We start from the raw sequence: 23,367 nt of genomic DNA, 5'->3' as shown, positions 1-23,367 counted from the left end.
CAAGTCAAGTACAGGAAGTTCTGCAGGTATAAATAGAAATAGGGAGCAGATTCCAGAAATGTATAGGAAATATTATAGATATAATATTTATTAAGTCTCCTTATCTTTCAGATATAAAACTTCCTGTTCAACCTTATACTTACCATGAAGAGTAGCAATTGCCTTGAACACCACTGGTAGGATAAGCTTAATTACTTCTCATAGAGCCATTTTTAGGAGAGTGGGTTGTTGTTTATTCTTTTTCCCCATTCTGTGCATTAGGCTTTTCCACTGGCAGAAACAAGTGAATAGCGTCCAGCAGTCAGTGAGTGTAGCAGAGGATTCAAGGTGTCTCTTCTTTTCTTCCACTTCCCCTTTCCCTTTGACTAGTGGACTTGCTCTTGAAGCGGGGACACTGGTTAGGGGGTGATCGGGACTAGCATCTATACTGCCTCCGTGAAATTCGAGGAGCTTCGTGACAGTTTGAAGTGCCCACGTATTTTTACTTCACCCGGGCAGTATGGCTGAGGGGATGGATTTGAAGGCCTTGGGAAACATTTTGGAGGGAATTCAAAGAGAGTTAGGAGCAGTGCGGGAGGAGAATCAGGGTCTGAAACAAGAACTGGTGGCGTCCCGTCTTGAGACACGAACTCTAGCCCAGAAGGTTGAAGGATTGGCTATGGGGAATCCTGTCCAGAGTGCTTCAGTTCCTAGTACCAGTAATCCAAGTACAGATCCTAAGACAGTCGCACAGGTTATTCATTCAGTCTCCCCTCTAATTCCGTTGGCAGCTCCAGAAAGATTTACAGGGGATCCCCAAAAAGCACAACTTTTCCTAACCCAATGCTCTTTGCATTTCATGTGTCGTCCCACGCTCTTTCCCAACGCTCAGTCTAGGGTGGCCTTTATTCTCTCCTATTTGGGTGGTGATGCAGCTAACTGGGCTATGCCTTTGATTAGTGCTGATGATCCCCTTCTTTGTGATTTTGAATTATTCAAAGGGGAATTTCTTAGAATTTTTGACAGGAGAAGGATTTCCCAGGCTACCGATAATGAGCTGCTGGAGTTACGCCAAGGTACTAAGGATTTGATCACTTATCTCACTCAATTCAACAAACTCATATTGGAAACCAACTGGCCCGAAGAAAAACGAGCAGCCCTGTTTTACCGAGGTTTGAGAGATGAAATAAAAGACACGTTAGCCCAAGTCCCGAATCGTCCGACACAGTTATCAGCATTGGTGGATTTGGTGTTGGAATTGGATTTCCGTAGTTCAGAACGCAAAGGAGAGAAGAGAAAAGACTGGAAATTCAATGTTCCCCGCTTCGATAGAACTCGACAGGAGAAGGGATCTGTTAGTAGCAATGACGGTGAACCAATGCAGATTGGAGCCATAAGAGGTCCCTTGAGTAAGGAGGAAAAAGAACAGAGACGATTGAAGAGGTTGTGTTTATACTGTGGTGGTTCCGGTCATTTTGTGAAGGAATGCACCAAGCGGCCAAAGACACCGTTGAAGGGAAACGAGACGAGCCATCAGTAGGCGGAGTCGCTCTGGTGGTGAAGGAGGAAAAGACGACTCCAAATTCTCATTTGATCTTGAACACTCTACAGACGATGTCTCCACATGTAATTCTTCATATGACGTTAAAATATCGTGAACATCAAATATTCGGAGTGGCCATAATGTTAGACTCTGGGGCAACTGGCAATTTTTGTGACATCAAATACGCACGAAGTATGGGAATTCGTTCTATTCAAAAAGAGAGACAGGAATCTGTGCGTGCTGTGGATGGAACCAATTTGACCTCCGGCCCAATCACCAGTCATACAGAGGAATTAATGTTGACTCAATCTGATGGTCACTGGGAGATACTTCAATTCAATCTCATTGATGCGCCCCAATTTCAGTTGATTCTAGGGTTACCCTGGTTAACCACTCATAATCCGACAATTGACTGGGAAAATCGAACAGTCAGCATGAATTCAAAGTTCTGTTTGGAACATTGTTTTGGTTCTAAAGAAGTCTTGGAAGAACCATCTCAGGCGACCTTACTTTCGTATGGAGGACAATCAATTGGAGTTATCACGTCTGGAGAAATCCCTGCAGAGTACCGAGATTTAGCAGTGGTCTTTAGCGAACAAGAAGCTGAAGAGTTACCACCCCATCGTTCTTACGATTGCACCATTGACTTGGTGCCTGGGGCAGTACTTCCGTGCAGTCGGATTTATGCTCTCACGGAAGCAGAGAATGAGCACCTTAAGAAATATTTGGACCGTTTTCTTGCTAACGGTTTCATTAGACCATCGCAATCACCGGTTTCCTCTCCCTTATTTTTTATTCCTAAGAAACAAGAGGGAAGTTTAAGAACCTGTATCGACTACCGTGCCTTGAATCAAGTGACGATCAAGAACAGATACCCCCTACCGTTAATTTCAGTTTTGTTGGATCAAGTGAAAGAGGCCAAGATATTCACCAAACTTGATTTAAGGGGTGCTTATCACCTGATTCGCATGAAAGAAGGGCATGAGTGGAAAACAGCTTTCCGCACTAAGTTCGGACTCTTCGAATATTGTGTGATGCCCTTCGGTTTGTGCAATGCACCTGCAGTGTTTCAACACTTCATAAATGACATCATGGGAGACTTGATTGATAACATTGCCATAATTTATTTGGACGACATCTTGATCTTCTCCCAAAATTCACAAGATCATCCCAAACATGTACGATTGGTGTTGGACAGACTGAGAACCCATCATTTGTTCGTTAAGCTGGAAAAATGTGTCTTCCATGTGAGCAGAGTGGAGTTTTTGGGATTTGTCATTTCATCTGCGGGAATCACCATGGATCCTGGAAAGGTGTTAGCGGTGGAGAAGTGGCCAGCCCCCCATAATATCAAGGAGATCCAACGTTTTTTGGGGTTCGCCAATTTTTACAGACGCTTCATCCAATGATTTTCTCAGCTAATTGCCCCTATCACTCGTCTTTTAAAGAAGGGGGTTAAGTTTGATTGGAACTTGGAGGCGGAAGAGGCCTTTCAGGATTTAAAAAAGAGATTTGTGTCCGCTCCAATTCTACTACATGCAGATCCTGCAGAACCCTTTTTTGTGGAAGCAGATGCTTCAGATCAAGCCATAGGTGGAGTTCTTTCTCAGCGTCATCGGCAAACCGGTCAACTTCATCCTGTAGCCTATCGGTCTCAAAAATTGAATCCGGCTGAATTGAATTATACAATTACAGAAAAGGAGCTGTTGGCGGTTAAAGATGCTTTTGAAGATTGGAGACATATTTTGTTGGGGGCCAAACACACAGTGACAGTATTCACGGATCATAAGAACCTGCAGTTTTTGAAGACTGCCAAGACTTTAACACCTCGGCAATTACGCTGGTCCTTGTATTTTGCAGATTTTGATTTCGTGTTTACTTATCGTCCTGGCATAAAAAATGGGAAGGCTGATGCATTGTCCCGTTTGAACACAGAAGAATGTGAGCATGCCGTGGATCCTCAACCAATTATTCCAGAGACCAAGATTATTTGTACTCTTTCCATAGACAATTTTCAAGAGGAAGTCCGAAAAAGTTTGACTTTGGAAGAGATGCAGAAGTGGGCCTTGTTGGATAAAGACAGACGTTGTTATCAACAGCTACCTTATTTCAAGGAGGCCTTATATCTTCCTACGTCAAATCTACAACAGAAGGCTCTACAAAGTTGTCATGATCATCCTTTAGCTGGTCATAAAGGAGTTTCCAAGACCTTGGATTTGGTGCAGCGTTACTTTTGGTGGCCTGGGCTCTCCTCTCAAGTCAAACAATATGTGCAATCTTGTGAGCTATGCGCTCGAAGTAAACCAAGTAGGCAAGCTCCACAGGGGTTTCTACAACCACTTCCCACACCTACCCATCCGTGGCACACTATTTCCATGGACCTCATTGTAGACTTACCAGTCAGTAAGGGGTTTAACACTATTTTGGTGATTGTGGATACTTTCACAAAGATGAGTCATTTTATTCCACTGTCTGGAACCCCTACCTCTCCTGAGTTAGCCCGAATCTTCAGTGAAAGCATAGTGAAGATGCATGGAGTTCCCAAGATTGTGTTGTCAGATCGCGGCCCTCAGTTTATCTCCCATTTTTGGAAGGCTTTCCTTAAGGGGTTAGGAATTGAGAGTAGGTTATCTACCAGTTATCATCCTGAATCTGATGGGCAGACCGAGAGAATCAATCAGGAGTTAGAGCAATACCTTCGTTTGTTCCTCATAGATCAGGGTGGTGAATGGGCAGATCGACTGTGGATGGCTGAGTTTGCTTGTAACAACGCCAAGAGTGTTTCTACTGGCTATTCCCCGTTTTATTTGAATTCTGGTCGTCACCCAAATCCCTTTATTACTCAGGAGGATTTAGGGGTACCTGCAGCTAAGAATTTGATTTCAGAAATCTCCTCACTTCATAAATCTGCAGAACGAAATTTGATTCAGGCAAAACACTCTTATAAGAAATTTGCAGATCGCCATAGACAGCCCGCACCACACTATCAGATAGGAGATCGGGTCTGGCTTTCCACTAAGAATCTTCATTTGAAAGGGAATAGGAAGTTCCAACCTAGATTTGTGGGTCCTTATACTGTTGAGAAGGTCCAGGGTCCAGTGAATGTAAGATTGAAATTGCCAGCTAAATTAGGCATTCACCCCGTGTTTCATGTATCATTATTGAAAAAGGTCAAACCTCACGTACGATTAAAAAGACCTCCAGAACCCTTAGACATTCAGGGTCAGTCAGAGTATGAAGTCAAGGACATTCTAGACTCTAAACTTAAGAAAGGGAAATTACATTATTTGGTAGACTGGAAAGGTTATGGTCCTGAAGATAGATCTTGGGAACCAGAGGCTAACATTCATGCACCAAAGTTGATAAAGAGATTTCACACACAGAAACCACTCAAACCAGGACCGATGAATCGGTCCTTGAGAGGGGGTACTGTCAGGAACCTTAACCACATTGCTACCATAGGACTTCCTAAATTCAGTAGAAAGACCCGTGCAGCCTTTAAAACCAAACAGGTCAATGTTTGGTTTCCCTGTCATATTTAAAATGCCACCTTTATAACGGACTGTAGTATATTGTATATAGTGCCCTTGAGTATAATATTCCTCCCCTCCCAAGATGGCCGCCGCGGTGGCTCCAGTGTCCTTAGTTAGAGTAGTTGCAGGCTAGTGTATTAGTGAAGCGCGCGAGGAAGTAACTGCGCACTTCAACGAAGATTTTCCTGAAGCCACAGCGTGTTGTTGCTCCGCGCATTAAGCCAAGCGGGAGTTTTCAGTCACACAATTTAAGTAACCCAGTATATTTTCGAAGTCTAGAGTCAGCTGAAGTTCCGCCTTGCAGAATTGGCGTGTGAGGCTTTCTGCCTGGCAGACTTTGCGTGTGAGGCAGTCCGCCTTGCAGTATCTGCGTGTAAGGCTCTTGTGGGACCATAACAAGGTCTCAGACTCTGACATTGAGAGCGAGTCCACAGGAGTTCGAGTGTTTGCATCCAGAGGAGAAACAGAGTGAGTTTTCCTTCAGAAGCGAAGGCAGCATATCGTCTCAGACAGTAAGTGCGTGTGAGGCTGGCAGCGTCCAATAAAGAAACTCGAACATTTAGTCAGCAGCAGCAGTATTGTGTAATCTGAAGGAAATAACTGCGCAGTCATTCAACAGTGACATTCCCTTGGAGTTTCCTTTGCGCTTTACCTTTACTTGCCCTTCCCCCCTGCACCTTCCCTGCTCCCCTTTTGCGCGCTAAAGGATACAAGGACAAGAGACTGTGTGGCTGCCTAGGAGTCCATTGGAAAAGATAAAAGAACCCATTCAAGTCAAGTACAGGAAGTTCTGCAGGTATAAATAGAAATAGGGAGCAGATTCCAGAAATGTATAGGAAATATTATAGATATAATATTTATTAAGTCTCCTTATCTTTCAGATATAAAACTTCCTGTTCAACCTTATACTTACCATGAAGAGTAGCAATTGCCTTGAACACCACTGGTAGGATAAGCTTAATTACTTCTCATAGAGCCATTTTTAGGAGAGTGGGTTGCTGTTTATTCTTTTTCCCCATTCTGTGCATTAGGCTTTTCCACTGGCAGAAACAAGTGAATAGCGTCCAGCAGTCAGTGAGTGTAGCAGAGGATTCAAGGTGTCTCTTCTTTTCTTCCACTTCCCCTTTCCCTTTGACTAGTGGACTTGCTCTTGAAGCGGGGACACTGGTTAGGGGGTGATCGGGACTAGCATCTATACTGCCTCCGTGAAATTCGAGGAGCTTCGTGACAAGAAGGTTTTCACCTACCGGTAAGGATGCACCCGCTGCAGTGTTCGGCCGCCTGGTGAAGTGGCGTTGTGAAGTATAATTTGGTGTGCTCGAACCCCCGCGTGCCTGCGCTGGGTGTCTGATGAAGACAGGAACTATTCAAGTTTGGGGTGCCTCGACTATGTGAGGGTCACCCACCGGCGTTTGTGACATTAACAACAGAGGGAAGGGAAGGGAGCATGCATAGCTTCTGCAAAGATAAAAGGACTCCACACTCGAAACGACACGAATATTGGCAGAATAATGAAAAATCCTATTCATTATGAAACACGGAGAAGGGACATTTAGGAATGATGATGGTGTATTGTGGGACATTGAGGCCCTACCGTTCCGCTCTCCAGTGCCGAATGAAGGATGTGCCGTTCCGGGTTGGTTGAAGCCCCACCAATGGAATGTAGTATTGTATAAATTGACTGGAAGCTGAATATCACATTTCCGTATGGTTTCGGCACTGAAGAAGGTTAAAGATACCGAAATGCATTTGCCAAAATAAACCATATTGCATAATCCCGGAGTGCTCAGTGTGTTTGTAAAGTTGCTAAAAGGCAAGACCGTTTTCACCTACCGGTAAGGATGCACCTGCTGCAGTGTTCGGCCGCCTGGTGAAGTGGTGTTGTGGAGTATAATTTGGTGTGCTCGAACCCCCGCGTGCCTGCGCTGGGTGTCTGATGAAGACAGGAACTATTCAAGTTTGAGGTGTCTCGACTATGTGAGGGTCACCCACCGGCGTTTGGGACATTAACAACAGCGGGAAGCGAAGGGAGCATGCATAGCTTCTGCAAAGATAAAAGAACTCCACACTCGAAACGACACGAATATTGGCAGAATAATGAAAAAGCCTATTGATTTTGAAACACGGAGAACGGACATTTATGAATGATGATGGTGTATTGTGGGACATTGAGGCCCTACTGTTCCGCTCTCCAGTGCCTAATGAAGGATGTGCCTTTCCGGGTTGGTTGAAGCCCCACCAATGGAGTGTAGTATTGTATAAATTGACTGGAAGCTGAATATCGCATTTCCGTATGGTTTCGGCACTGAAGAAGGTTAAAGATACCGAAATGCATTTGCCAAAATAAACCATATTGCATAATCCCGGAGTGCTCAGTGTGTTTGTAAAGTTGCTAAAAGGCAAGACGGTTTTCACCTACCGGTAAGGATGCACTCGCTGCAGTGTTCGGCCGCCTGCTGAAGTGGCATTTTGGAATATATATATACATATATAAATATCAACACCTAAACTCACCCATCCCTAAACCCTGAAAACATCCTTACCACCCAACACCCTTATCCACTTCTAAACCCTAACTTCACCCTAACTACCCTATACCTTTACCTACCGCTAAACCCTATAAACCCCCTTACCACCCGATGCCCTTACCTACCCATAAACCCTAAAAATACCCTTTCAACCCTATTCCCATCCCTACCCCACCCTTACCACCCAATACCCTTACCCACCCTTAGACTCTAAAAACACTCCTACCACCCAATACCCATACCCACTCCTAAACCCTAAAAATGCCCTTACCCCAAACCCATATATATAGAGGCATTGTGTGGTAAATGCTGCATTGTAAAGGCTGTTTTCCATTCCCCTTTGCCATTGGTGGAGGAATAGCATATTATCTTCAAAATGCTGTAAAGCTATATGAAGATCCTTGTGTTCTTCAAACTATTTGCGGTTTAGTTTATATGTGAAATTGTATTCCATTTCTGGTCCGATTTATTACAAATCAGCAAAATCTGAAAACACTGGAAGTTTCAGAATTTCCAAAATGATCATACAGCATTTTATCTCTACCCTCAGGTTTCCATAAGCTACATTTTTCTTCTAGAGAAGAAAAAACAATAAATTTAGTTCAATTATAATCATCTTTTCGGGAAAGGTGGTCATTGTAAATGTAAGCGAGGTGCTTCTTCATAGATCAGGCAGGAGAGGAGGACCTCAATGGAAGGGACAGAGTACAGGTTCACTTCACTATGATTTGATCTATCCTTTGCCCCTTAATGTTTTACCATGCTCTTCAAGCCGTTAGTAGCACATCTCGGGGCACAAGTCTTCCAAATGCTAGTCTACATTCTTTACTTTCTACACTCTTTAGATTTCTATTGCTCAAGGTCACATTTTACTGTTGGATCATGTTCAAAAATTGATTCTTCTCATAATAGCCACTGAGTTTGTAGTAAATTCAGAGATGTCTGTTCTAGATCTGCCAAAAACTTTCTGAGGAATGTAAGGTTCTCCAAGAATCAAACCTTACAACTTCTGTAACCAAAACACTGCCTAATATGAAAGTTATTGATCAGAGGACAGACTCTTTATGCTGTTTTCCTTCTTTTGGCCAGGACATTCAGGTTGTTAGCTTCCGCCATACACTAAATTTTTCAAGGCCACCTCTACTACTAGGCTCTCCAGTAATTAAAGATCAGACACCCTTTAACCCCTTGCATGCTGATGACGGCCCCCAGCCGTCATGCACTACGGCGCTCGTGTGCTGATGACGGCTGGGGGCCATCATAAACCCGCCCACTTGTGATTCTGCCGCACAGGCGCAGAATCGCGGCCGCATGGAAGGGGTTAAAAAGTATCTCTAATTCAGACATGCTGCCTATAGATATGGAAATCTCGTCTTAGAGTCAAGTGCCAGCCAGCAGGGATGGAAGGTTCCATATCTTAAGTTCCATGGGCATGCATTTCTTAGGGCTCCTTGCAGACTCCTTTGCAATCTGCAGCATCACAAAGCAAAAGGAACATTGTGCCATATTGCTATGCATTGACAATATCACAGCAACAAGATGTGTGAATCGGTTGGGGAGAATCAAGTACAAAGTAAGGTAGCTCAGGTCTTCAGGGATTTCAGCCCAGGCACACAGAGCAGAATACTTTCTAGGTACTGTGGTAGATTGGTATTGATGAAGTGATTTGGCCTAGTGGCTAGAGCTGCTAACATTTGGACTGGGCACCCAGGTTCAAATATTGGCCTCAGCCCAACAGCCTGTGATTCTGGGCAAATCAATTAATCTCCCTGTGTCTAAAATGTGTAAAGTTAGGTTTTCTTGTAAAGTGCTTTGATGCCTTAATGCCACATGTTTGCTATGTAAAACTGCAAGGATTACAACACCAATATCTGATAATATATTAAGAACTAGACCATTTTTGGGCACCATTTCCATAGTGCTACCAGACTGAACTCCTAGCTAAATTACTTTTTCAGATGCATAAAAGAACCAGCAGCTTCAGCCTCAGAATATTTCTTACAAGACTGGTATGTAGAGCACTGTATTGCTTTTCCACCCTTCTGTATTGCCATGCATTGCATAGCTCATATTCAGAAAGGTACAGGGGGCCAGTTATGAGTACCTCTCTTTGCATGTAGATGTGCAATTTAAGAGATGTTTGTCAATGACAGTACAGGAGGATACATTGGTGAAACACAAGAGTGAAGCCATCCTATTTATGCTGGGATTCTCCTTCATTTTAATATTGTTTCATTTCACGCATTGACTTTAGGGGATCTTCACATCAAGAAAAAAGACTGAGTTGATTAGTAGATATGCTCTTAACAACTAAAATTTGTTTTTTAATGGTTTGTTTGTTCAGTTCCTTCTGTAACCAGGGGATTTATGTTGATGTTGTTCTGTGGGTCCTAGTAAAATAAAAGCAAGATACGAGCTGCCATAATATTTATCTCAATATTTTTAGTAAAATCAGGACTTTTCTTAGCTAGACAGCTAGAAAAATCTGTATTGTCCATTAGAGGTTGTTTTAGGTGTAACATTCTATCCCGGCCTCACTATGGTATTCCTATTAGTGTTTGTATCTCCAACTCAGGCCAGTCCCAGTCAAACATTCGTCTACTGTCGCAGAGCTAACAGAATATTCTAAAATATCAAATACAAATATAGTTTGGTAACCATATTATACCAAACTACATACTAAATCAGGGATTTCACCTACAGTTACAAATGCCTTGTGTTAGTGCATTTCTGTGTTATAAATACTGTCCTCGTCCTAATTAATATATCAAGACATTGAGCCTAAAAGCAGATATTGCTGGGAAAAATTCACCACGCACAACAGGAATACCACCAGCCTGAGTTATATTTAAGGCGCCCTTTTTCCGTTTTTAATGATTTTTACAGATAAATACAGACATAAAACATTCATTTTCTTGCCTGTATTTATTTTAAATGTGATAAAAACGGAAATTGGGTTGCTTTTTGAGTAATTCTAAATACAGTCATCCATGACTGCCAGGCAACTAGATGTGTGAATTAATAGTTATGGGGGTTAAAAAAGAAAGGAATTCTAATAAAGAGGCTTTAACAGCAGTAGATATGCACAAGGTTGATATTGAAATGTGCATATTTTCATATAAGAGCACTGATTTATTTTCTGCAGGTTTTCACTGCATTGAAACCAGGCAGACACTCAAGCATGAGTGCATATAAATGTGGAAATATACTAATTTCAGCTTAATTTTTCCACAAACCCAAAATAAATATGGATAGAGATAAAATTAGAAAAAAAAAAATATGGATAAATACAGGCGGAAATGGCAAAAAAATAAAAACCATTAACCCTGGAACCCTAGTTATATTTAACTATATGGGCAAGCATAGGACTCCTGTAGGCCAAACCGATACTCTTTTCTGTAGTTCTAGCTGAAAACAGTAATTGTTTTAAAGCTTGAGGTAATGCAGTTAACCTTACTATCACACTTACGCGAGTGATAATACAATAGTGTGTTTTTTTACTGCAAGGTGGTATTTTCTTGTTCTGTAATACAAGAAATTTACGACCTGCCAACATTTAGGCCTCATTATGAGTTCGGACCGCCAAATCCGTGGTGGCCATCTGCCCACCGCATTAGGACTGTAGCGGTTGAACCAACACAGGAACACTGCCGCCGCCAGAGAACCACGATCCTTGGTGGTGGCGCAGCGGGCCGAGGGCCCTAATATGTTGGCTATTCCACTGCAGCACCACTAAGTACATTAGAAGTTTTCCCACTGCCACACTTTTCAAGACAGTGTATTCGCCATAAAAAATGTGGCTGTGAGGAAACAAATGTTGTGCGTCTGCGTCATGGGGTGCATGCAGGGAGGCACATGGTGTGCTCCCTGTCTGCATGTGCCCCCATGTTCCTGCAGGGAACGAAATGCACAGCATTGTGCATTTCGGTCCATGCAGAAACATGCTTTGACGTCCCCATTGCAGTGCCTATTTTTTAGGCACTTCTGTGGAAACGCCAAAGAACTGCCCGGCAGCGACTCAAAAAGCTGTAAACTGGTGGGCTGTCTGTTTTGGCCTTGGCGGTGTGTGGGCAGGGCAGCAGCGTTATGCCCCCGCTCCCACACCATGAAAGTCATAATAAGGCCCTTAGCTATTTTCGTCAGTGGTATTTCTACACTCTCACTCTTAACCAGTGCAATTAAATATCAACCCTCACCACCACACATATCCTATTAACTGCCCATTCTGGGACAACAATAAACCAACATTTGGATATTTGGATTTTATTCTGTTAACTATTTTCATCATTTCATTTCATACCTATCTGAATTTTATTTTGAGGCTTACACACATTTTGCTAATTATCTTTTCTCTTTCTCCTTTAACATTAACATTAGGCCTGCGATTAGAAAACAATCTCCCAATTGATCATGGTATTTCAAATAAAATTGCAATCCAAATCATCGTGAGTGACTTAATGAGGATGATTGAAAAGTATTTTATTGAAATTTTAATCAGCTATCAAATAATCATGGGTTGGTGAAGGTTGAGCCATCTGAGAAGGGCGAGAAATCTATGTTTTTAAATGAGAAGTGGTCAGACACTCAGATTCAGGCAATCATTCTTATACAATGCAGATGCCTGGCATAGTTGCTAAAAAAAGTTGCTGTAATGAGATTGAAGCCAATTTCTTCATGAGTAAAAATGCAAACCCGAAATTATGAAAATGACAAGGACAAAGAACAGTTTTATGGCGTAATTAGCTGCTTAAAGGGAAAACCTTTTGAATGCCACTTCCTAACTACAATAGTTCGTTTAAGGTTGCTCAACCGTTACTAGGATGATTGCTTTTCACAACAAATATAAACATGAAAAATGCATAATTTTACGCTTTGGCACCACTAAATTAATGATTTTGCTTTCCCAGTATCTAGGGGATGCTTACAAAGTGGCACCATGTGTTATGTTTTTAAAGTATTCATTTGTGCTTCGTGATGAGTTCAATTGAAAGCAAGAGCCCCAGGGAATATTTTTTGGGACTGCCATTAGGTCAGAGGAATTTCTCAAATGTAAGCATTCTATCTTACAACACATTGAACCCTTTCTTACAATGAAAGAAAAGTTACAAAAATACCCTTGGGCCTGTTTTACAGAGGGGGTCATTTAGGGTCTGATTATGAATTTCAGCGGTCCTGGTGTGTGCGGCATGCCACTGCTCCTTTTCAGGATAGCCAAAACTTACTGTCACCCACCCGCGAGATTGCACGTAATTTTGTCGTCTGGCAGGCGAGCAGGCTGGGGGTCTTGTGGCGGTACTGTTTAAAGGCTCATTGTGAGCCTTAAACAGCACTGGCAATGGATCCCCAGTGCACATTCCTGGACACCATGTCATGCATTCCTTCCCATGCAGGAACTGGGCCTACAGGGCCTCCTTTGTTACCTCACCACCCCCCTTTTCATGGTGGTGCGACAGCCATGAAAAACGGCGGGGTAGGGGCACATCAAAATATGCTTGTCGCAGCTACTGAGCCACTGCCAGCATATTTTGGTCTCGGACTAGTGCCAGACCACAGCAGGATAATTGATATGCACCAGTAGCAGTGGTTCAGCGGAAGTCCAACAGCCACACTTATAATACTGCAGGTGGTACCGTAGTGTTGCAGTGGTCGGACCGCCACCACGACTACTGTAGTCGTAATTTGGCCTTTGGACTAACTAATGGATTCACATAAAATATGCCAAAAAAATGAATGTACATAAGTGACATTCAAATCTGCATAATGAATCATGACAAAAAAATGAATGTAGCCAAAGGAGTGTCAGATAGGTGCTTAATGAAATCTGATTAAATTAGTTGTTCTATTTATTTCTATGAAGGGGGATATATTATGGGAGGCAAATTTGAACTCTTCATTTATAAGGATGAAAGTGTGATAATAAAAATTAAGTAATCCAACATGCCCCAAAACAACATCATAAAAGTATGAAAAAACCTCTAATATTATTCCCCGGTCATGGTCTAGAATTCAGAAAGTTAAGTTCATGCAATCTCTCTCACTTTTGGATTGAGTCTCTGATATGACAGTGGAGTCCAAATTCCTTCACTGGGACTGGCAAGATAGATCCAGTATTAAACTTTATTTACACATAATTATTGTCAGTGTCAAGGAATATAATGTACTTTATCATTGCTATTCTAAGCTGGTGAGGAATCTGTGGTATTATGTTGTTGGTGAGGATACAGCTTTGCTTTTCAGAAATGTTCATAAAGCATGGCTTACTACATTTCCTATATATAAAACGTTTGCTTCTTCTGTTACTTTTTAAATGCATCCTTCTTAACTGTTCATATTTAAACACTTGAAAGGATTCCTCTTGGCCAATACTAAAGTAAGTAGTAGTGACGATTATAAACTATGACAGCCCATAAACTTTCATACCAGCAGCACAGCAACCAGAGTACTAGACTGGTGCATACGACAATGATGGGATTTATATGGCTGCTATTTTACTTCTGTATTGCAAGCCATGCTATTTTATTGTCCTGCAATTGTATGAACTTCTACAGTTTCAATTTGTGTGCCACGATCAACAGCGTTGAAAGGTGAAGTATTAGCATACTGCAAGCAATGTAGCAACACCACACTATAACATGAAACGCTTGTAAAGGCTGTCAACTAAAAAACATGTAAGTACCATGTAACACAAACATGTGGAAGACTTGATGTAACCGTATTAGGAGCAAGGCGGTCCCCTGTCTCTGGTCACAGTAATGAATGTCATTCCTTTCGGAATGCAGTAACATTAATATACCATTGCAGCTTTTCCTTTCGATGTGTCTTGGCACTTTTACTTTTAATGTTAGCATATAGGCTCTCACATATTTCTCTTAATGGAAATGTGAACTATCTTCAATTTGAAAATACAAACTGAAATAACTTCATACTCACTTCTTTGACATTATAGGATCAAGGATCTTTATTTGGCTAAACCATGGTTTTTCTTCTGTTCGTTGGTTCTAAGCTAAAGACAAATTAAAAGACTGAACATCATCCAACCCATCTGAAGATATTTCTTTCAATTGTGACTACTACACTGTAGTTCTTGTATTTACCGATATACTGTTTATCAACTATTATGTGTGCCTAGGTTGTTGCTTCATGTGATATTGTGAGGGATTTACCCACACAAAATTGAGGGGTTACAGGGCTTATCCCCTCACCTGGTTTATTTTTCATCCAGACACTTGCCTTTATGAAGCAGAGCAGCAAGCAATTTCCCTGGCCACTAAAAACCCTCCTTTAGAGTGTTCCCTTGGGTGTTCTAATGACTCACTGACTACCTCTCCTCTTTCAACCTATGCAAAGGAGTGCATTATCTTCTTTAACAGCAACATTTTATGGAAACAGCCCTTATGTATATTTCCAAGTTGCTCAGCCCTGCTTACCACAATCACCCATCACAAAATCTCATGCTCCTTCACCCTCTTCAGTGTTTGTGATTCTCAGCCATCCATCTCGGGTTGGGACCCTCAATTTCCTTGGTATGGGAATGATTATTTCTCTTCATGCATAGTTACCTTGTGCTTGCAACTCTCACAACTGTCCACCTGGTAATTCAGAGAGACATCAGAGTTCAGCCCTTGCATCGCTTCTCTCTACCTAACTCAAATCATAATATAATGTTCACCTTTGAGGACATGTGGCATTTATGTGCTTCTGAAAGTAAGGCCTTTTTATGTACTCCCGCTTATTGACACTCTTGTCAAACCCAAGATTTTTGAATGTTCACTGCTATAAAATAATTAACGGACATCTCTCTCTGATACATGAACCCTCAAAAACAGACGATATCTATTTTCATGTTAATCAGACCCTGATTATCTTCCCCTTTTCGCTAACCTTTGGCAGCAGGCATTTTGACATTTAGCTCTCAGCAAGAATCGTAGGTCATCAATTTAACTTCAGCTTTCATCAGTCCTCAAACAGACCCATTGGTCAGTTTAATCTCTGCCCCCTGATATACCTCCATAAAAAAATCGTTGTCCAGAGATTTTAATTTTTGACTTGTGTTTTTGGATCATTAGAGAATATAGCTTGGGTAGATATTGCTGATTTGGGCTAAATATTTCTGAAATACGTTTTTTAAAATGGTGGATGTGTTGAAGTGATGATGTAATATTTCCGGAAAAATTAGAACTGTATACTTCATTCTGTTGTCAAAACATAGGTTTTGGGGGTCAAGTAGTCTTATACAGACAAAAAATAACTCTTCAGAGCAACCGTTCCACCTTTTTCCAAAATGGCATCTATAGGAGAGGAAGAAGAAACCTATATAGAAATGAAACAAATATGATGGTTTGTATGTATATGCTAAAAATTGTTTATGATCTGAATATGAAAAAGTAATGTTTATCACTCCTGTTTTAGACACAATTTTATAGTTCACTGTATTTATTTGTTTCAGCAATCTCTTGTGGCATATTTGTAGAATGTTGAACATTTGAGAAGAGAAAATTGACAAGGACATCTTTTTCTAGCACAGATTTTGCAAGTACATGTAAGTTCTGTGGGTAGAGGCTTTAGAAATGTTGTAAGATTTAGCACCCCCTCAATATCTTCCCAATGAAATCCACATGGAACTTTCTGTACACATGCATGATCCAAAACATTTACACATCTTCTGATCAAGCAGAACACTATTTTAATGTTTCCAGGCACAGAATATGAACTCGGTAGAAGGTCACTTAGCAGGACTAATCTCTTGAACTCACGGTACTGAAGATTGTCAAATGTGTGACACTCAGAGCTCATTTTCCACACCTGAAAAAGGTATTTTTCTATGTCCTTAAAGTCACATTCCTTTTCTGTCTTTGCAAATCCTTTAAAAACTTCACCGTTTCAACAGTTAAAGCTTCAACCTTTGTTCTAATTTTGTTCATAGTGTCATCACCCGTAATATATGTGCTATGATAAGAACACTGGGCATCTCTGGGTCAAGTTTCTTGTACAGAATATGAAGCGGTATTAAGTGTCTTTTCTTGCCTGTTTCATAACGTATCCCTAACTCTGACAATCCTTGACTAATGAACATTGCAACAAATCTAAGTAGCACAGTAATATAATGTGTACCATTTGACAGTACAATGGCTCTAATGGAGCCATTTTGAACAACCCACTCAACATGCGGACCAACATGAAAGTCTGCTTCCTCCAATTTGCAGTTAAGTTCTAGAACAATATGGACTTTTGAATATATCGCTGCAGGAACAAAATCCTCATTGACAATCATTCCACTTGCAATAATAGGAAATTCAGTGTTCATGAAGCATCACTAATGTTTTTGTGAGTTAACATCTTCAAGTTCATCTTGTTCGAGGTTGATGACCAGAATTTATTAAGTTGCACAGTTATAGGTGTCACACTTTTGATGCAGGTAAGGTCAAATGTTCCACTTGAAGACATTTGTCTAATTCTCTCCCATTCTTTAACAGAGAGTTCAAGATAACTGCCAAAGACAATGTGAAGTTCCTGTAAGGTACACACTGACTTTGATATTTGTAGGACAGTCTAAATAATCTCTCTGAAGTTTTGCATGGATGAAATCTTGACCATTCGCAGTTGTGACATATAGTTCACAACAACAGCAGTTTTCAATGAGGACACATTTTAGAATTGAAATTCTTCATGTGAAAGGTTTTTTTCGAGCTCTTGTACAAGTTTGTGCTTCACTGGTTCGGTTGTAGCATCCCCATCAAATAATGCGTTTGTTGGAAGAAGATCTTGTGACAGAATGTCCTTGATGAATTCACGCCTTTTTTTTGCTACATCCATCTATCTATGTGCTTGCGGAAGTTGTGTTTTTGCAACCTGTTTTGCAATGGCTGGTTGGATGAAACTTACTGTGGCAATTAAAGTGTTGAAGTTTAGCTTTATTGATTATGCCAAACAGCCTTTTCTCTTTCAAAACAAATCTTTCTTGCTTCAGTTCTGCATAAAGTTTTGGTCCATGTTCTAGGAAATCTAGTAGATGTGTCTTTATTTTGTTTAGCCACATATTGTTTAGTCATGAAGTTGTGTAGTCTCACAGGCTCAGTCATTTTAAAGGGGTTTCCTTGCTGCTGCATGAAATGAAGAAGGATGTCAACATATTTATTTGAATGTTCCCTCTCTTTCCCACAAGTTCGTGGTGAGGAACAGTTCAACGATGATCCATTAATTTTGAATTTGTCATCTCTCGGAAAACATTGCAAAAAGAAAGGACTTCATGGTATACTAGCTGCCATTGAGCAATATATTCACTTTTACGTGTCTGACCAACAATTCCATTAGAGCTTTTCTGTGATCTCTGGATCGTCTGTTCCAGTTTCATATTTGGAGGCACAGCATGGAACCTTCCCTCTCTGTATTTCACCACAAAATATCTTTGGATGAATTTTCTGGAAGGTTTTTCCAGCTTAAGCTTATTCACTGTTTCCAAATTCCAGGACCCATATCTCAGGCAGTATATGCAATCGAATTTGCAAAGCACAGTGATCAGTGACTCCATATTCTTCATGTGCAGCTCCCAATCTCGTTCCTGATCAGCATGTACCACGTTTTTCTCTAGAGCTATCATGTGCAAATAATTTCTTCAGTACTTGCAAAGTTCAGATTTTTCTTCACATTCTTTTACAAACTCTACAAACTTGTTTTTCTGATTTTGAACTGAGTGTATTGAACATTGCCTGGCTTTGCATTAGGTCTTTTGAATGAAGTGCACCGTGTCTTGTTCACTTCAGAGATAAGACATAGCCTCAGATATGTTGAGCATACCTTGTATTGAATGAACCAAGTAAGCTCTGCTTAATACAGATTGGACAGTCTTGCTTCCAAAGATTTTAGCCTCATTAAAGACGTTGTCAATGCCAAATCCACTGAGATAACATCGTGCACATTGCAATACAACTTTTGTCATGTGGAAAATGCCCATCATTTGATAAAACTCACCAAATTCTACTGGATTGCTCAGAAAAATGATAGCTACAATACACAAAGTACCTTCATCACAGAAAACTGGCAGGATAGGCTCGTCTTCAAGCTGCACAAGCACATTCGATTTATTTTTTTGAGCTGTGTATACTGTTGAGTTGTTTGTGACTTGAGATGGTATTACTGGTAAATACCCAACCTTTTTCAGTGGGACAGTATTCTGGGAGATCGAGGCATGAATTCCAATCCACAGAGGAATAGGCTTTTCTTCGTCCTTCAGTCCACACGAATAAGCGATATGATAAATTCTGTTAAATCAGCTTTGTGGACCGTAGCACTAGGTAGAAGAAGATCCATGTCCTCAGCCACTTGGCATTTTCTGATAGACTGGGAAGTGCTGATCACTTGTAGTAATTCTGCACACGTTGGCAAGGCAGTTGGGGTTAAAAGTTTGCAGTTTTGTTTATTTATGTCTACAGCTGACACAGCTTGTTTTCCAGCAGCTACTTCATTGGTACAGTCTTGAAACAGTACCATGGCAGTATCATGTAGGCTGGATGTTCTAGCCAAAGAAGAGATGTCTTCAAAATCAAAATTATCAAGAGCAAAATTGTTAATCCTTTCCTGGTAAAGTGACTTTTCTTAAAATGGGTTATGCTGATTTTACTGCATTCTGTGAACTTATTTTGGAAGCAAGAACTTCAGTAGTCAAATCAGCTGAGAACACCATAAGTGGCTTATTCAACTTGTTGTACTGACACATGTAGTTTGGGTGGGAATACAAATCTGTTGCAAATAGCATTACCTTACTATTTAGATCAGCTACTTGGCTAAAAACTTCATCTTGGAATAAATTAACTGCAGATAAAAACATGTTTGCCCTTTGAGACTCGCTTGCTCTGTACGTTGTTCTTTTGTCAATCTCTTTGGCCCTTGTTCAGGTTAAACCGCATATGACACATTGAAGATCCTCTGATATCTGATCACTTGCTGGAGGTGGTTAAGGGGTAGCCATCGATCTTCTAAGTAAATGGACATTGCGTTTGGTTGTGGTCGCTTTATCAAAAGACTCAGTTTCTTGTTGTGATTCACTAGTTTCTGCTATTTTATTACACATTTTTTCCATGCTTTTTTCCATTGTATATGATGTTTAGCACTTGTTGTTGCAATGATAAAATATTTGATCCTCTTCACTCATCAGTTTCAATCTTTTGTGAACTTCGTCTTGCTGTATTTCTGCAGCATCTCAAACTCTCTTCTGTTCAGCCGCAGTTGATGTTAGCTTTTCTTTCGGGTTAGTTTAGCATATGACACATTTTTCTTTGTTGAAGAAGTTCCCAGATTTGTTAGTTAGCAAGACTATGTCAGGAGGCAAAGATCCTCTGCTACCACCTGCTTCAATCAGGTTTATGAGTTATCAACGGAAAACTTCCAACAAAAACAATATTAAAATAAATTACTAATATGATGAAAAACACATCATTATAGAGCTACCATTTTGGAAATGGCAGAAGGGTTGCTCTGAGGAGTTATTGTCTGTATCTATAAAACTACTTGACGCCCAAAACCTATGTTTTGAAACCAAAATGAAGTATATAGGTCTCATGGTTCCTGAAATATTATATTATCATTGCAACTCATCCGCCAGTTTTAAAAATGTCGTCCAGAAACATTTGACCCGGATCATCAATATCTACCCAAGCTTACTTCTCCTATGATACAAACACACAAATCAAAAATGAAAATCTGTGGACAACCATATTTTAATAGAGGTATATCAAGGTGCCATGACTAGTTATACATGCTGAATATCAACACATATCACCAGCGCTTCCAAATTCTAACAGCCAAATCCCTACTCAACAACAACAATCACACAAAACACTCACCTCAATATTTAAAGACGTTATAGGTATTGTACCCTCTGTCTATACCAAAGCCCAACTCAGTCCCTATGATCAAATACCTTTCATAACAGTAAACAAACTACTGGGCAGCCCTTAGAGAAACAACAGAACAGTGGGTTCCAGTGTGTAATTCTGGCTATGTAGTAATAGTTGAAGGCAGTTCGTAGTTCCTGGTATCCTTCTTGAACCACAGTAAAACGACTCTTCTTTGGCATTAGACTAGTTAAATGTTAGTAACCATACAATAGTTTGAGTATAGATTAGACAATGACCAGTACTATAGTCTAAAAAGATAGACCATGTCCAAGTTAGATGAATGCAATAAAGTACATACACTAGCATCCCCTTATTGTGCTTAGTGACACTGGCAAATGAATTTCCCATTACAGAAAGCAAGCCACTTAGAAACAAATAGTCTACAATCAAATGTGACTTGCCTAAAAGCTTTAGTTACACCAATCATGTTATTTTACACTTTATAACACTGAAGCAGAATTTCCCTATAAAATTTAATCATTTGACAATATGAAAAGCAGAGGTCTGCAGCTACTAACTTATGTTGCTTTACTTGCTTGCAAAGAAAATTAAATAAACCATAGTTGCATGGCATTTCCTGACAGGCACAATTTCTTTATTATCATTATCTTTCTGCAAAACAAATATGTATTTTTCAGCGCAGTACGCTGATGTAGACTATAAAGCATCCAACGCCAGAGACAATGAAGGCTTTTTTAACTTACCAAGTGTACAAATCTTCTGAATGCTGAGACCAATATAAAGAGCTTGGATGCCTGTATGGCAAAGAGGACAAATAATGAGACAGCGGTATACCATTGCAGGTACATTTGGTGAATGATGGAAGCAGACGGGAAGGCATGCCAGTAGATGACGTAGGCCTTTGTCTGAATTACCTCTGAGATAGTGAATGTGGTTTTGATTTCAAATTATAAAGAGACCCCAATTTGGCTCGTGAAATGATGCTGCAACTCTCTTTGACTATATATCGACCGGTCAAGAGACTGACGGTAGAGCCCACGCTTGGATGCCTGGGACCCCACCACTGTCATCAGCAATTAGTGACATTGAAAAGGAAATGAAGATGAAGATTTCTTGTAGTGCACATTGTTGAACACATATCTAACGTAGTATCTAGATAGACTGTATCTGTGAGATTTGACACTAATGATGATGGCACACTTCATCACAGCTTCAATTAGATGCCAATGGTGCTGCATTTCACCAACAAATCTTCAAATTGTGGTTGTTGGTGACTTAAGAAAGTCAAGTACTAAGAAATTCAAAGATTGTGTTCTTTAACTTTATTAAGGATGACACTGAATGGTACACTGCTTTAGTGATAATTGCTTCACTTTGTGTTCAAACATTGAAAATGAGAGAGGGCTGTTTTGCAGTTGAAAGGAAATACCCTAGAAAAGCCAACAAAACCTAAAATACTAAAGTGAAATTGTACAAGCTATTGGCAATTTGTTAAATTATTTGTCCTAATAAAAATTGAATACATATCATATATATTGGATGTGTTCCTAACACTTAAAAGCTGAGTTTTTAGCTTAGGACATATTCTCTAAATACAACTTAGTATCAGACTAGTAGAATACAGACATTTAATTCTTAATTTTGGCAACTAAAAATTGGACTAATTCAAGAGAAGTGATCAAATATTTTTCGTTTACCCTAACCAAATAACTGATTTTGCAGCCAATGTGATAACCATATGTTTTCTGGTTAGAAATTGATTTGAAAATGTGTTGATATGATTGATTGGTGACACAGTGTGCCACCTTGCGAAAACCTGTAGATGAAGTACACACAAAAAAATAGCTGTGAGATTTTTCCTGATTATTCAAGATCTTTGCTTACAAAAATGTGTTTGCGCTTCTTCTCTTGCACTATTGTCAGCATTCACACACCCCTAGTAAATTCAGACCGAATTTTGAGGATTCAACATTATAATTTGAAAGCTCTAGGAGGAACCTCACTACCAAAAACAAATCTCTCAGATCCATTTCACCTTGTCTGCGAGCAGTATGATAGGTCCAAAATATTTATGGTTCCCTTTGTTCACTAAGTTAACACTACATCATGTTAGACTTTAGTTCTTGCTACTAAACATAGAATTCTAACCTAAAAACCCAGCTTCAGTTCATAACCGGGACTAAAAGACTATTGTGGAACATTTCAACAATAGTCCACAAATAACTTCTTCAGAAATATTATTTTTAATTATAGAAACAATCAGATATGTTTCAGTGGGTACTGCACCAGATGAACCAAACACAGGAAATCAGAGCAAGGTGAGCCTTAAAAACAACAAATCAGAAAAATATTTACCTAATATTTTATCGATTAAAGATCAATTAAATATTAATTTCCCTCTTAATTGTCATCTGTGATTGCCATGTAATTTGTAACATTTCCGTGTATAAATATGAGCTCCATTAGAAAGATCAGGTGTGAATTACAATCATTGAAGACTCAATTTTAATAATGAAGCCTGAATAAGAAGGTGTTGATGTCCTTAGCATTTCTGCCATAAAATGTGAATGAAGTAAACATCAAAAGCAACTTTCTTTTCCCTAAATGGGATCTCTTAGAGATATAATTCAGAAACCAATGTAAATGCCAATATAATTGTACTTTTTGCTGCATTCTGGCACTTGAAATCAAAATAGAAGCTAGTGAACGAGTTTTAGACATGTAAGACTAACATCATTATATAGTAAAAGTTCAGAATTCCCATATTAGATATACATTATATATATTGGCCAGAGCAGATACTCACTAAAAAGAAAGTCCCTTAATAGTAGTATGGTTTTTAAAATGTGAAACATACCTTCCTTTACATCTTGTCATCTAACACTAAAACATTTGACGGAACATAAAACGCCATCCTAACTGTGCATTTG

At 40.0% G+C, this 23,367-nt stretch overlaps 1 protein-coding gene across 3 annotated transcripts in view; it reads right to left on the bottom strand.

Moving 5' to 3' along the window:
• The window catches only part of MAGI2 (membrane associated guanylate kinase, WW and PDZ domain containing 2), a 2,996,284-nt gene that overhangs the window by 13,656 nt on the left and 2,959,261 nt on the right, over positions 1-23,367 (bottom strand). The gene's annotated exons all lie outside the window — the stretch shown is intronic.

This window comes from Lissotriton helveticus, chromosome 1_1, assembly GCF_964261635.1.
Source record: "Lissotriton helveticus chromosome 1_1, aLisHel1.1, whole genome shotgun sequence".
NCBI classification, from domain to species: Eukaryota; Metazoa; Chordata; class Amphibia; order Caudata; family Salamandridae; genus Lissotriton; species Lissotriton helveticus.
This window is presented reverse-complemented; position numbering and strand designations above follow the sequence as displayed.